This window comes from Dromaius novaehollandiae, chromosome 27, assembly GCF_036370855.1.
Source record: "Dromaius novaehollandiae isolate bDroNov1 chromosome 27, bDroNov1.hap1, whole genome shotgun sequence".
In the NCBI taxonomy this organism is placed as follows: Eukaryota; Metazoa; Chordata; class Aves; order Casuariiformes; family Dromaiidae; genus Dromaius; species Dromaius novaehollandiae.
In genome coordinates this window covers 5,963,402-5,976,350 of record NC_088124.1, presented here as the reverse complement: position 1 = coordinate 5,976,350, position 12,949 = coordinate 5,963,402, and the positions used below count along the sequence as shown (strand labels likewise).

General features: G+C 44.9%; 1 protein-coding gene and 1 long non-coding RNA gene across 23 annotated transcripts in view; one reads left to right on the top strand and one right to left on the bottom strand.

Moving 5' to 3' along the window:
- LOC112990173 (membrane cofactor protein-like) overlaps window positions 1-12,949 on the bottom strand; it is a 43,929-nt gene that overhangs the window by 14,257 nt on the left and 16,723 nt on the right. For 11 of the 21 annotated variants that reach the window (XR_010385202.1, XR_010385205.1, XR_010385208.1 and 8 more), the window contains exons 11-13: window positions 6,165-11,597; window positions 5,734-5,848; window positions 2,036-2,205 (exon numbers count right to left, since the gene is read on the bottom strand). The gene's annotated coding sequence lies outside the window, so the exon portion shown is untranslated. Of the gene's footprint in view, window positions 1-2,035; window positions 2,206-5,733; window positions 5,849-5,888; window positions 6,006-6,135; window positions 11,598-12,949 lie in introns of all 21 variants that reach the window. The other 10 variants (XR_010385218.1, XR_010385211.1, XR_010385216.1 and 7 more) reach the window with 10 other exon arrangements.
- Window positions 3,672-12,186, top strand: LOC112990175 (uncharacterized). Of its 2 annotated transcripts, XR_003261014.2 has the most exons (4): window positions 3,672-3,952; window positions 5,513-5,618; window positions 11,186-11,258; window positions 11,424-12,186. It is a non-coding gene; the product is annotated as an uncharacterized LOC112990175 (long non-coding RNA). The 2 variants fall into 2 exon arrangements; XR_010385222.1 differs by having other exon boundaries at window positions 11,186-12,186.

Below are 12,949 nucleotides of genomic sequence, written 5' to 3'. Positions count from 1 at the left end.
TTAAATCTCACTAACTGAGTGGGGGCTTTTTGTGCAATAAGGACTATAATTAAGCAAGAGGCACAGCTTGAGTAAAATCTGGGAGCAGGGAACTCCCAAATTTCAATATGAGCTTTAATAGTGATTCCATATGCGATCTGGGGCAGATTATTTAATCTTTAATGCAAAATTGTATTAATACTACTTTAAATAAGCACCCATTAAAAACTTGCCAATTCCCCTAGCTAACAACTAACAGCATTACTTCTTTAGTTGCCATCACGTAGAGAATTGTTTTACTATAGCAAATAATTAAGGAGGATGTTTTTAAAAAGGACAATTGGCTCAGTATTTCAACATTCGGATTAACAGAAAATTTAAAAAATTAATCACTCTCTGATCAGTGAAGGTTACGGGAAACAGTCCTGGCAGACAGGCGATTGTGTCACTGTATATGCTGGCATTTCTTGAATAGAGCTGGTGGGGAATTCTGTGCTGAAATATATTTTTGTTGGAAAATATCAGTGCACTGGGGTTGTGAGCATTTTGTGAGAAAGAAGAAGCTTTGACAAATTTCACATTTTGAAAAACAGATTTTGAAATAGTTAGTATTCCATGTCAGCATTTTGAAAAATACTATTTTGCATTTTAAAACAACTTTCAGGAGTTTTCAGTTGTAAACTGAAGAACATCATAGTGCTAAGCATTATTATTATCATTCCTCTGCCCATCTTTGCCTGATTCTTTGCTTCTTCAGTTTATAACCATCTGCTCCCCAAGGTGATGTGCTGAGATGTCATTTACATGGATATTGAGGTCAAGGGGTTATACAGATTTACAGCTGTACAGACTTGCGAAGTCTTGGGCAGGAATTTGGCACTGTCGAGGCCTTTGGATTATGTGATCTTAGCCTCCTAGTTAAATGGGAAAATGCCCTGATTTTAACAACTGTTGTTTCCTGTAGTCAGAAGGAACGTCTGGCTGATGGCATTTAAACCGGAACCTGAGCCAAAAGCTCCCCAGCCGAAAGGTGTTAGTTCTGTGTAGTGCCACTAGGGTCTCATTCTTCATAAAAGGAACAGACTAAGGATCCTCCTTAGTGGATGGCCAAGGTTATTTTATCACCCACAATGCCAATAACATTTTAGACAACATTCACGAGTGTTAGACGTTCGTAACTTCAGACTTCACCTATCATTACTGTTAAAGTCACTGTGGCATTGAAAGCAGAAAATAATGCGGGAGTTGCCAATGAGACCTAAAGATGCAACTCTATGTACTGTTTGGCATAGAAGCATTGGTGATATTACTATTGCCAACACTTATTATTATATTATTGCAATAAACACCACCTTTCCCCTGAAAGCAACCAAAAATACCTGATGAGAAATCAATCAAAGCTCCATTTTACTTTCTCAGTATATCGCAACACTGATAAAATCACTGTGTGCTAAAAGAACTAGCCAACTGTCCCATTTCTGAAGCTCATCTTTTATCTTGAAACACTACAATACACACTTACATCCAAATCCTTACTGGGTCTTACAGGTCCACTTACCTGGCTTTTGTCTGGACTGCACAGTGCTGGCACATTACTGGTATATTGTAAATGAGTGGCATACTGATGGGAAAAACGGAGAAAGTGGAAAAGCCAATCTGACCCTGAATGTTGATGGAGCTTGTGAGGTAACTCAGGGGTAAGCAAAAGCAATGCAGACTGTGTAATATCACATAAAACACTGGCCTACTTTAGAGAGTATCATCTCTGAGTGACTCATTTTAGTAGCCGTAGCTACTCTTACAATTTTACCTTCATTAATTCAAGTACTTAATGCTTGTGGCTTTCGCCACAAAGCATGTATGTAACGGCTTAATCCCCATGGGTTTGACTGCATAAGAAACCACGTCTTGTGGTATTTAGTTGACCCAGCACTACTACCTTGGGTTGCATGGAGGTTCAATCTCCCCCTGCATCAGAAACAGCAAACCTTCTACATTTCTTGTACTGGTGTCTGCTCAATTTGCAAGGGTCATCCTCTTCACATGAACAGCCTACCTTGCTCTCCCAGATGCATGACTCATGTGTTTTTTTTTTTTTTCCTTTTTTGAAGAATCATATCTGAGGAATTAGGAGCTTGCAATTCTTCTCGTTTGTGTCTGTGTGTAACAGGTGTCATTTTCAGTGTAGTACAGACAAATCCCAAAATAGCTCAGGCTCTTCAGACGCTGTGAAGAGAAAAGATAGTGGTTAATTCAGCTTTGGTTGTAGTGAAAAAACCAAAGCTCGCAGCAAGCGCTGAAGTCCCGAATTAAAATGGCAGATGTATCTGAGTAATGGCGATATCTCTGAATTCTTTATTTTTCAAATGGACTGCTCTCTCCCTTTCTCTTCTCTCGTATATGCAGACTGACGCATGAACTCCCTCATACAGTACTGGCTTTCCATTAGCTTCTCTTTGATTCCCAGATGCTGTATCTACCACTGATCCTCCTCCACGTTTTCCGGTTTTCAGGATACAAGGCTAGAGAGCACTGTTTCGTTTGCCTAGTGCTGAAGTTGACTGTATGTGCTAGAGTTACTGCAACTGATTGTCTTGTAGGGATAGAGGCGAGGAGAAACTGTTCCTCTGCAACATTTTTCTTGCCTGATTATGCCTGCTGTGCTGAAATACGTAGCTGTTTTGTGAACTTTCTTGGACCAAGATTATTGGATTCTGGTGACTCCAGGAATGCAGTTATTAAGTCCTCCTGCCGACACAGAGTATTTTGAATCTGTGTGTGTGATAACACTTATTATGACTGTTCAGATTAGGAAGAGCCTATAGCTTTCTAGTACTTCCTGTACCTTATCTGACACAGTGCATCTGCCCAGTGGCTAGACCACATACTGCTCGCTGTCCCGAGGCCGACATCGCAGGGTCATCTGCATCCAGCAGCAGTTTTGTGCTTACATGTCCAGAAGACCGGAGTTCGTTCATGTGAGCAGTTCCTTTGAAGTTGCATTGTACTTCATGGTAACTGCATGCTGAGTGGCACACAGGCCTAAAATATTTTATTTTCCAAAACCAAACAGTAGTTCCTGTCACTGAAACAGTTAATCAAAAAGTATTAACCCTCCACTGGAGACTCTGTGTGTGTGTGTGCGCATGTGTGTGTGTGTGTGTATGCGTTGTGTGTGCGCACGCGCGTGCGTGTGTGTGTGTGCATGTTTGTTTTTTAGAGCCAAGGAGATTTGCTTTGGTTTTTTTAAAAACAGAAACCACCACAAAGTTGGCTGTGGTTTCAGCTGCGCTTGTTCGAGATTTGTATTGCTGACTACCAATCCTAAAAGAGTTAACCTAGTAGCATGACTCAGAAGCAGAGAAGGAGATGCAACGCTCACAGGCTTGGAAGGAAGCACAGAAACAGAGGTGAGGAACATAATAACGACAAAAAAAAGAAGAAGAAGAAGAAGGTGCAGCGTGCGGGAGCGACTTTTCCCTCGGCGTGCCTGGCCCTGGCACTGCTGGCACGGGCTCCCTGGAAAGCTGCAGTTCCGCCGGTATAACACAGGGAGCAGGCTGGAGAATTTAGAGCTGCGTCACAGAGCTCAGAGAGAGAGCGAGAGAGCAAGCTCCGTCGATAGGTCTACTAGCAACAGCCCTGCTGCAGCAAGAGGGGAGAGAGGCAGCAAGAGAGAGGGCTCAAGGAAGAGAAGTAACGCCAACCCTGGGGACCGGGCTCCTGTCGCCGTCCAGCGTCACTTAAAGATCCTGTCGGGCTCCGTTGACATAGGAAGCTTCGCCCATTGACGATGCTGGAGATACAGCGCGCTTAATCCCGCGGGGAGGGAGAGTGGGCAGACACCGAAAGGGTTAACGGAAGGGAAATTTCTGGAACCTTCTATTCTGCGGCGCTCCGCAGCAAGCGGAAGGCTGAAGACTGCGCAGATGGTGCACGGACAGAGCTCTTCGGTCCAGTTCGTCTCTCCCACGTACGTACCCTTTGATCAGGATGGGGCTCGAACGGCATTTACCTTTTTTTAATTATTTGCAGGGCGTCCCCTTCCCCCATCGTCCCCAAGTTCAGATCCCGAAGTGCCTTGATTATTATTTTGGCTGGGTATGATTGCTCTGTTCTGCGTCAGAGCTGTTTTCTCAATGGAGCGATGGCACAGGTTGTACTAATGTCACTCTTGCCGGCATTGCTGTAATGCAGAGGAGGGTAGTAGTCGTGGGGGAGAGATGACAACTTTGCAAAGACTGCTGTTTTCGTGTTTTGTTTTGGCTTTTTATTCCCTCCTGTCTCTCTGAAGGCTAGCAGGTTGGCAGGGGTTTGGTGGAAGGGTTAACAGACGCTCTGCATTTCAGAGCTTGGAGGTTTGTCACTGCGTAGTTCAGAAAGTGGTAAACGGTGACGCAGTGATCATTGCAGGGCACGTCGGCCCCTTTTTACAAGCACTGGGGACAGGTACGTGGTGCCTTCCAGACGCTTCCAAACCAGCTGAAAGGGGTTAAGGATGAGTCGAGCCGGGAAGCCAGCATTTAGGGATTAAATGTCATCATTTTGGCGTTGGAAAGTTGTTTACCTTGCTCTCTCCGTGTCTCCATGTTGGCAGCCTTCCAGCTCACATGTGATAGTCTTCCCTGTACTGCTGCATCATTAACTAAGTGGCCGAGCCCGCTCCCGATTGGCTGGGGAGGGCTCTCGCCCTCAGCACGCCGCGCGATTGGTGGAGAAGGCGCTGGCAGGTGAAAAGCCCTCCCGGATTGGCCGCGGACCGGGTGTCAAATCCGAGCGTCGATCTGGCTCGCTCCAAAGTGCCGGGACGGCTCCGTGCGCCGCCGGGCTTCTCCCGCTCTCCCGCAGGGCCGGCGGCCGGGAGCGCTGCTCTCGCAGTGCTTCGCTCGGGCACGGCGACAGAATGAGCAAAAAAAGAAAGAGAATGAACTTTTTGCCCGCAGTGCCTACGGTATCGCGCAAATACCCGGCGGCGAAGACGCAGGTCTCCAAGTTTGCGCTGTGTCAGTGATAGGAAGGTTTCGTTTTGCTGCACAGTTGTCGCAATGACGTGTCAGAGCTGCTAACCACGGTGAACGGGAAAGTACTAGGGTTTGGGGCTTTTCTCTTTCTTTCTTCCTTATAAGGGAATTCAATGTTACCTTCAGGCTTTGGTAGCCCAAAGTAAACAGGGCAGCAGCACTGTAAACTGCTTGGGGCAGGGACTGCATCTGCAAATTATGTCTCGGGAATAACTGAAGAAGTGAAAAAGACTCTGGGCTAAACTCTGCTTTCATTTACATAAGCGTGAATTTGCCACAGTCTCAGTAACATCAGGGAGAGCTGAATACAGCCCTGTAGAGGTTTAGAGGAAAATAACAGCATTAGAAAGCAGGAATAAAAAGAGCACTGGGAAAAGACTAGGTAAGGATGAATGGGAGACTGAGGGCAGACAGCATATCCAGAGAGCGCAGGAGGAGATGAAGATGAGGAGGAGAACATTTTACTCTCTTAACCATTTACTATACTATTTTTTCCACCTCTCTTCTTAAAGTGACCAACAATGAAGATGGCAGCTCTGCCTGGAAGTTCTGACGACACAACCAGATCTGAGCTTGGTCCTTCTGGCTGAGGAAGTCATCTGATTATGCAGTGGAGTGGTAACTTTGCTTTCTCATACAGCAGGGAACATTATTCCTTAGCCTTTCATCATATCAAGCTTAAAAAAGTTTAGGGATATGGTAGCGTAAGCGTTTATATTACTCACTCACTGACCTCTGAAGAGTCAGATATGGTTGTTTAGCAGTGACGGCTGGGTTTAGAACCGACTCCAACATACTGCGTTCTCTGTCTTCGTCTCCTAGCAGTAGCCTGTCCTCCGAACGGCAGTCTGAGGGAGAGAGAGGTTGTATTTACAAACATACACCCACCGTGACAGAATTCTGTTTCCGTTCGGTTGTAAAGGCCGTATGCCCTGCAGCTTCATCCCTGACGCCATTTCTTTGCGCAGTAACACAGAGGGGAGGAGACCATTTCCAAAGGCAGTGCTGTGGTAGGAAAAGGGAGGGAAGAACACAAGACAGTAGGTGCCACTGCCCACTTTTTTTTCCTCCTTCCCTTCTGTTTCTTGCCCCCCTCCTTTTCTGCCACACTCCATAGGGAATTTCAGACTCTTACTGCAGTCGTCACAGCCCCTCCTGACTCACTGAGCCTTCGCTGGCTGTAGCTGGCTCCCTTGGAGCATCCTTGTCTCCTGCAGCGCCAGTTCCGCAGAGCAGGGGAACAACAGGAATAGCAGCAACAGTGGTGGTCCCTGCAGCAAGACAGACAGGCGTAAATACACACATGCATGAGAACAGCACATACATGGCAGCACTCGTACACGGCAGCAGCGGAGGTAATTCTGTACAGCCAGGATCTCGACTGATAAATAACGTTCCGTTGCTTGGAAGACTGGTGGGTTAAGTCTATTTTATTGAGCGACGTCTAAATGGACGACCCTTCGCGTTTTTCCCCATCACATGTGGGGCAGCGGGCCCCGTTAACTCGCAATGGTAGCACTTCTTAATGGCATTCCTCCGTCCTTTGGAAGGAGGTGCATCTGGCAGCCCATATACTCACTATGGCGTATTCATCCTTTTCAAGTTCAGCATAAGGATGCATTTCTTTTTATTCCTTTTGCTACTATTTTTTTGCCACAGAGATGGTTTAATTGCAACTAAGTGCAGGGAGGGAAAGGATACTGAGAGATAAAAGAATTATTTCAGTGTTAAACTTCAGCTGTAAATCTCATTACGCATGAATTGGTTACTGTTACCAGATAAATCTGTGGAACTTTGCAAGATTATGTGAAACGAGGCTAAGCGAGGGCCACGGCATATTTCTGTAAGTCAGCAGCGATTTTGGGCATGTGAGTGGTATCGTTACTGTACATTAGTGATACGGGTAGCTGTTCCAAAATGGTTGTCAGAGTATTGCCTCAAAAGGACTTGGAAAAGCTGTGATTTCTTACTCCCTCTGACTCTTGTGTGTGTGACATTGTGCAAGCTGATTCATTTCTCTGTATTTTGGTTTTCTTCCTTTGTAAAGTGGGGTTTATTATACCTCTCAGCCTTAGTGCGGCATTATGACGCAGTATTCGTTAGTGCGTTGGGTCTGCTGGCAAAATACATGCAATTTTCTTGGGAGTTTTACTGTTCAAGGACTGCAGAATTTGATAAAGGAAGTTAAGGATTGCAAATGCTTATGCTATAAATTCGGCAGCATTACCGTATTATTCTTCTGTGATAGCTAAGGAAGGCTCTCTGAATGACGAGACAGCCATGATACCTTACTGTACTTGTTTTGCCGATGGTCGTGTTACATCTGTGACGCAGTCCGATTTTGCTGTTGGTTGTTGCCTCTGCTCTGTGAAGTTGAGCTGATGAAGGCACAAACTAGAAGATGGTTAGAAACATTAATTTAAATGTTGATGATAAAGTTCGCAACCATATCCAAAGTGGCAGGGATATCAGCATCCACCTATTTCACCACCCACAAACAGCGAAGGAATTCAAACGAACACGACAGCACCCCTAGCCATTTTGTTGCTCGCAGAGTAGATTCTGAGCCTGCAGCGCTGCTGCTGCTGCTGCTGTTAATTTCCATGTCATACAAATACAGCATCGGGCTCTGTGTCAGGAGCTTTGCTGATGCTGTGAGCAGCTTATGGTCTACGAGCAAATCTTTTTCTTATTTGGGAAAATCCATTAACATGTCCAAACACCAAGTATTTTACCCTCACTCTTCGTACAGATCACTTCCAGACCTACCCAGAAAATTCACTGCTGCCTTGTATTTTTTCTAAAACTTGTTCACAGTGTTTTCTTACAGTTTAATAGGGGTGTGGCTGGGGCGGGGGAGTTGTTGAGATTTAAGTCGCATTGGTTAAGTATCTGTATTGCTGATGCTAATGGACAGAGACATATGCAAAATATATCCAGGTTGCCCATATCCTCTATATATCTATACATAGATACACATATTCCCAAGCCGTGGTTGCAAATGTGCCCTTGTTATTCTGTTCTCACCCACCCAAAAGTTTTGTTGCAAATAAGGCAGTAGAAATGGCTAACTCACGTTTCAACAGCATTCAGAGATGTCGGTATTATATAACGTTATCCTGGCACGGCTCTGAGAGGTACCCGTAGCTGCCTGCTGCGTTGCCTGCGGCAAGGTCATTCCCCTGACTCACCGTCGGTGACCAGTTGGTTCTGGATCCCCCAATCTACATTTCTTGCAATGGTGACAGTGCTTAAGCACTTTACCTCCAGCGCTGAGCCTGGAGGTAAAACTTGAAAATTAATGCTATTGCAGCAGTGGGCCACTGAGCCCCAAAGCATAGATCCAAAAAATCCTGCATCTCTGAAGTGCTTCAAAATCCAGGTACATTTCTTGAGCTAACTGCAAAAGCAAGCTTAGAACCTTTCCACCAGTTCCCTCACCCCTTTTCCCTCCAAGGCTTCCTCTGGACTGTATTCCTCTGGACATATTTTTAGGAGCAGGCATCAAGTTACTCCGCGTTCCGGCAAAAGAAAAAAAGCACCCCTGCATATATTTGCATTTTTCTTCCTGTAGTCTTTATCAGGTGGACTCCACAGGCTGCTGTGCTTTCACCAGTGTCTGTTAAGCTAGTGCTGTCTCTCACATGCTTTTAATTCCAGGTACCTCTGCTCAATAGCTGTTATGTCTCCTGCCAGATTTCCACATTCTTCTCGGGTGTTTCCACTTGCAAATGTCACTGTTATGTTCACTTGACTCAGGGCAGCATCAACCATGGATATGTTAAGGTTGGCTCTAGTTTTCTCAGCTTCATAGGCACCACTGAGCAGTTAATGCCTCAAGGGTCTCAAACAAAGTAACTTCTTCCGTGCCCACCTTTGCAGTAGCCAAGTTCAATCTGGGGGCATGTTCTCTGGCTCCGTTTAAATGGAGAGGAACTTGGGGTCCAGCAGAGCCAGGACAGGCCAAGCGTGGACCCAAATGGATTCTTCTTGCTTACAGTTTTGTTACCTTGCACCAAGTGTCCTGCGCTGGGCAGCTTCCCGCACTGACCATGCTTAAAGTCAGCCTTGGCCTTCAGTATCATTATTCTCTAGTTTTCAAAGGAAAAGAACCTGGCTGCTAATCTTGAAGCCAGTGACGACTCTTCGCCTACAGGGAGGCATATGTGATAGCTTGTCTGCTAAAAACTGAGCCAACACAGTGTGATTCAGACCTTAAGCTTTCCCAGGAAGAGAGCTATTTCTGAGTTAAGCACATCCCTCAACTCCCCACACAAACACTCTTTACCCAGTGCAAACGGTGCACAGTATCCGTCCATCGGCAGCCACTGGTTTTGTATTTGAATATACAACTAAAATGCTTCTTAAACATTGACAATAGCTTCCAATACACAGTAGAGTTTCAGCAGCAGAAAGGACAATCAGAATCCTGGGATTAGATACTAACCAAACAGCTCAGACACCTGAGTTTCTCAGGGGAGGCAACTAGGGATTTGGTCAATGCTTTCCTCCATCATTTTTGCCAGGTCCTTCTACTGTGAATAATTTTAAGTTACAGAAGGCATGTTTTCAAATGTCCTGTTTTAAAGGCAGGCTACATTTCAGTGAACACCTGGCAGTGTCTGTTTCCTTATACTCTTTATTATCAGAGGATGTTCTATTGTCTTTTTAATGACACAAAGAAAAATGTGACTTTCCTAGACATTACTGAAAGTAGCTGGAACAGTAGTGGTGACGGGGAACACCACGTTCTTGAACTGACTATACAAATCACAACAGTAATAGCTATGTAACTGCTTTCAAGACCTGCAATCAATACTTTATATTGCAAGGTGATGCTTACATATAGAAGTTAGGAACAGAAAACCACTTTTCTGCTTTTCTAGTTTCAGCTGCTTTGAACTGTTTAGTAGAGTTAGTTTATAACGTGCTATTTAAACAAGCTGCATGGGGCTGAACTTGGTGAATTTTCATTGCTGTACCCTCCTACTGTTCTTCCATGACCTAGGTCATGTAAGTGCTAGGCATTTCTTCATTGTGTAAGTTTGCCCAGTTTCACCTCATCATTCTTTGTGTCACCTGAAATCCTCGCTTAATAGTGCCTGCGCCCTCCAAACAGGCTGATTTTGCCTAAGAATTCTCATGAAACTAAAGGTAGGAGAAGATTGTATGACTCTAGACAAGTCAAGGCGATTTCAGATCAGTGCACAAGAAGCATAGGATTAGAAACTGTAGCTCTAATATCTAGCATACCTAGAATGGTCACCATGCTAAAACCACTCCCTTGAGTTCAGAATAGCTTTGGGGCAGGTAATTCGGAAGAGTCGTAGGTGTCATACCTTTACTTAACAGACTGCAATAAAGGGCTGGGATTAAAAACAAAAACAAAACAAAAAACACCACAGGTTTTGGGAGTGAATCCTCATTATTTTAGTGGTGTTGCACTGTCATGAATTATCTCCAAGTTCCTCCAAAAGATCTGTACACTGAAAATTAAATACTTCTTGCACTTCTTTATTACATCCAAGCATCACAGCAAATGCGGGTGGCAGTATGGCAGAACCATAAAATGGGGGCTGGTACGGCCCATCACCTCACCTGATACTTCTCCCTTTGTTAAACGCAAACAAGCAAACAAAAACATTCTACCTATCCCTTTTTTCCCCCTCAACCTCAAACTCTTGCACAATCAGACCATTAAAAAAAAAAAAAACTGGATCAGAAGGATAGGCAGCTTGCTGACAGTTCAATAAATGCAAGCAAATGCTTTAACAGATTACCTTTAATAGGACTTGAATTCAGTGACTCAAATCTTAAGCAGGCCTCACTATCCCATTGGTAAAACAGGCTGAACGGGACAAAAGGTGCTACAAGCTTCTACCCATAGCAAGCCATAATATAGTGTTCCAGCTACCGTTTTTTGTTTTTTTTTTTGGGGGGGGGAGGAATCCAGAGTGCCTGTTTTTTAACCTTACTATTTATATTGTAATTATAAGGCTGCAATAGTAGGACTAAGGGAACAGACTACGTTCACTCAGGACAGTAGTCTGGAGTTTTTGTTCTGGTCTTAATCAAGGGGGAAAAAACCCTCCATTATGCTTTAAATTGAGGAGAAAATGAGGGAAGTGCACATTTTTGCTGCCCATAATTGCAATAGTGTCTCTAGAACCTTCTTCTATTCACAGGCCTCAAATCCACCGAATGAAGCTGCACCTACCCTACCTTTCACGCGGCCTCTGATAGAGAGGGCATTACAAGGTAACGATTGGCTCAGATTGCAAGTTAGGGCACATTTGTCCATACCTGACCCATGCAACACCACACAGTAACAGAACTGCACAACAAACAGTTACCTGCTCCCCCAGGCTGAAGAAGGTTTTTTTTGAAACCTTAGAAGTTCACTCATTTCAATTCCCCTTACAGGTCACCACTTGTTCTGTCACACCCCTCTGTCCTGCACCTGGCCCTGGGTCTGACTCACTCCTTGACTGTGGGGATGATGCATGGAGCCGCCTCTCTGCCTCGCATTTTCTGCGTATCAAATGGGAATAATTCCTCCAGGAGAGACCAGGGCTTGAGGCACCATGAGTTTCGTTCCTGGAGGTGGAAACGGAGGAGAGAATTTATGATGTACACAAGGTCATACAGAGGTCTGTTTTGCTTACTGTGGAAGCCCAAGAAGTGCCTTAATATATAAGGTGCAGGTTGTGAGAAGTAAGAGGCCAACTAGGTCTGTGACGTCTAGGCTTGCCTTGCTCCTGCAGACTACGAAAGAAGTTCCTTTACATGGGGAAGTCAGGGATTTCTTCCCTTTTTGCCTTTATCTTGTGCAGATGTAAAGCAGTATGAAGTTTGCGAAATGATGTGAGATGGTACTCTGAAAGAAGCTAAGTACAGAACAGTACTACTACTAAAATGTGTTTGAAAAGTAGGAAAGAATCAGAATGGAAATTTTGTACCCTCTCTCCTGCTATTTCTTGAAAACTCTGGAACATTTTGATGAAGCCAGCTATAGCCGATAGTATTTGCATATCTCTGCACATACATGTGTGCATCACCCACACAAACATTCAGCACACCTAGCACATGCTGGGGAAAAACACTGTTTTATAGCAAGTTTTAAATTTTTTTTTGCATGCATGTGTGTTAGCAGTTGAGCACTGTTTATTACAGCATCATGAACTGCTCTGCTTCTTTCTTACCCTCTGTTAATCTCCCCTTCTCCTGGCACGCTGCCTGCCCAAGCATGCAACCAGGTTTGGAATGAACACACACACGGTCACGGACGTACCCTTCGTGAAAGGCGTACCTGCCGTCTGCCAGCAAGGGCTGACACCTTCCGGCTGCCTGGAGGGAAGGGGAGCTTGCTAAAGCACAGTACAGTGTTCAGGGAGCCTGGGGAAAGGGCAAGCAGCATCTGGATTATGCTGAAATGAAATCTGGTTTTAACACATGGTAGAGTGGAAGTTCCCAGTGAAGTAATGCAACTGTCAAACTACAAACGAATGAGACACTGGTCTTCAGCTGCTGCACGGCATTTCCAGAACGGTTAGTCTGCTAGGGGAGGGCATGCATCGGTGTTCAGAGCCGGTTTGACAGAGGCACTCAGAGTGCCTCAAAGAACTATGCCAGCAAGACGGACACTGGGGAGGAAACCTGCTTTCCACTCATCTTTCACCCTGTTGCCCCAGTTAATGGATTTAGAAACTACAGTAAATATCTGGACATAGTAATCTAGTACAGTTCCCTCCCCCCTCGTTTTGGAAGGAACTGCTCTTCCTCCAAGTTTCCCTCTGCAATTTAAGGGGGTTTATTAGAAGATGTAGGCACTAAAGCAGATCCTTAAATCTGGTTACAAAACTAATGGGCAGAGCTGCCAAAAGCCCAGGGTATCAATAAGCAGAACTCCAACTCCACTTCTGCCTAGCCTTACTCCATTTCACACTAGC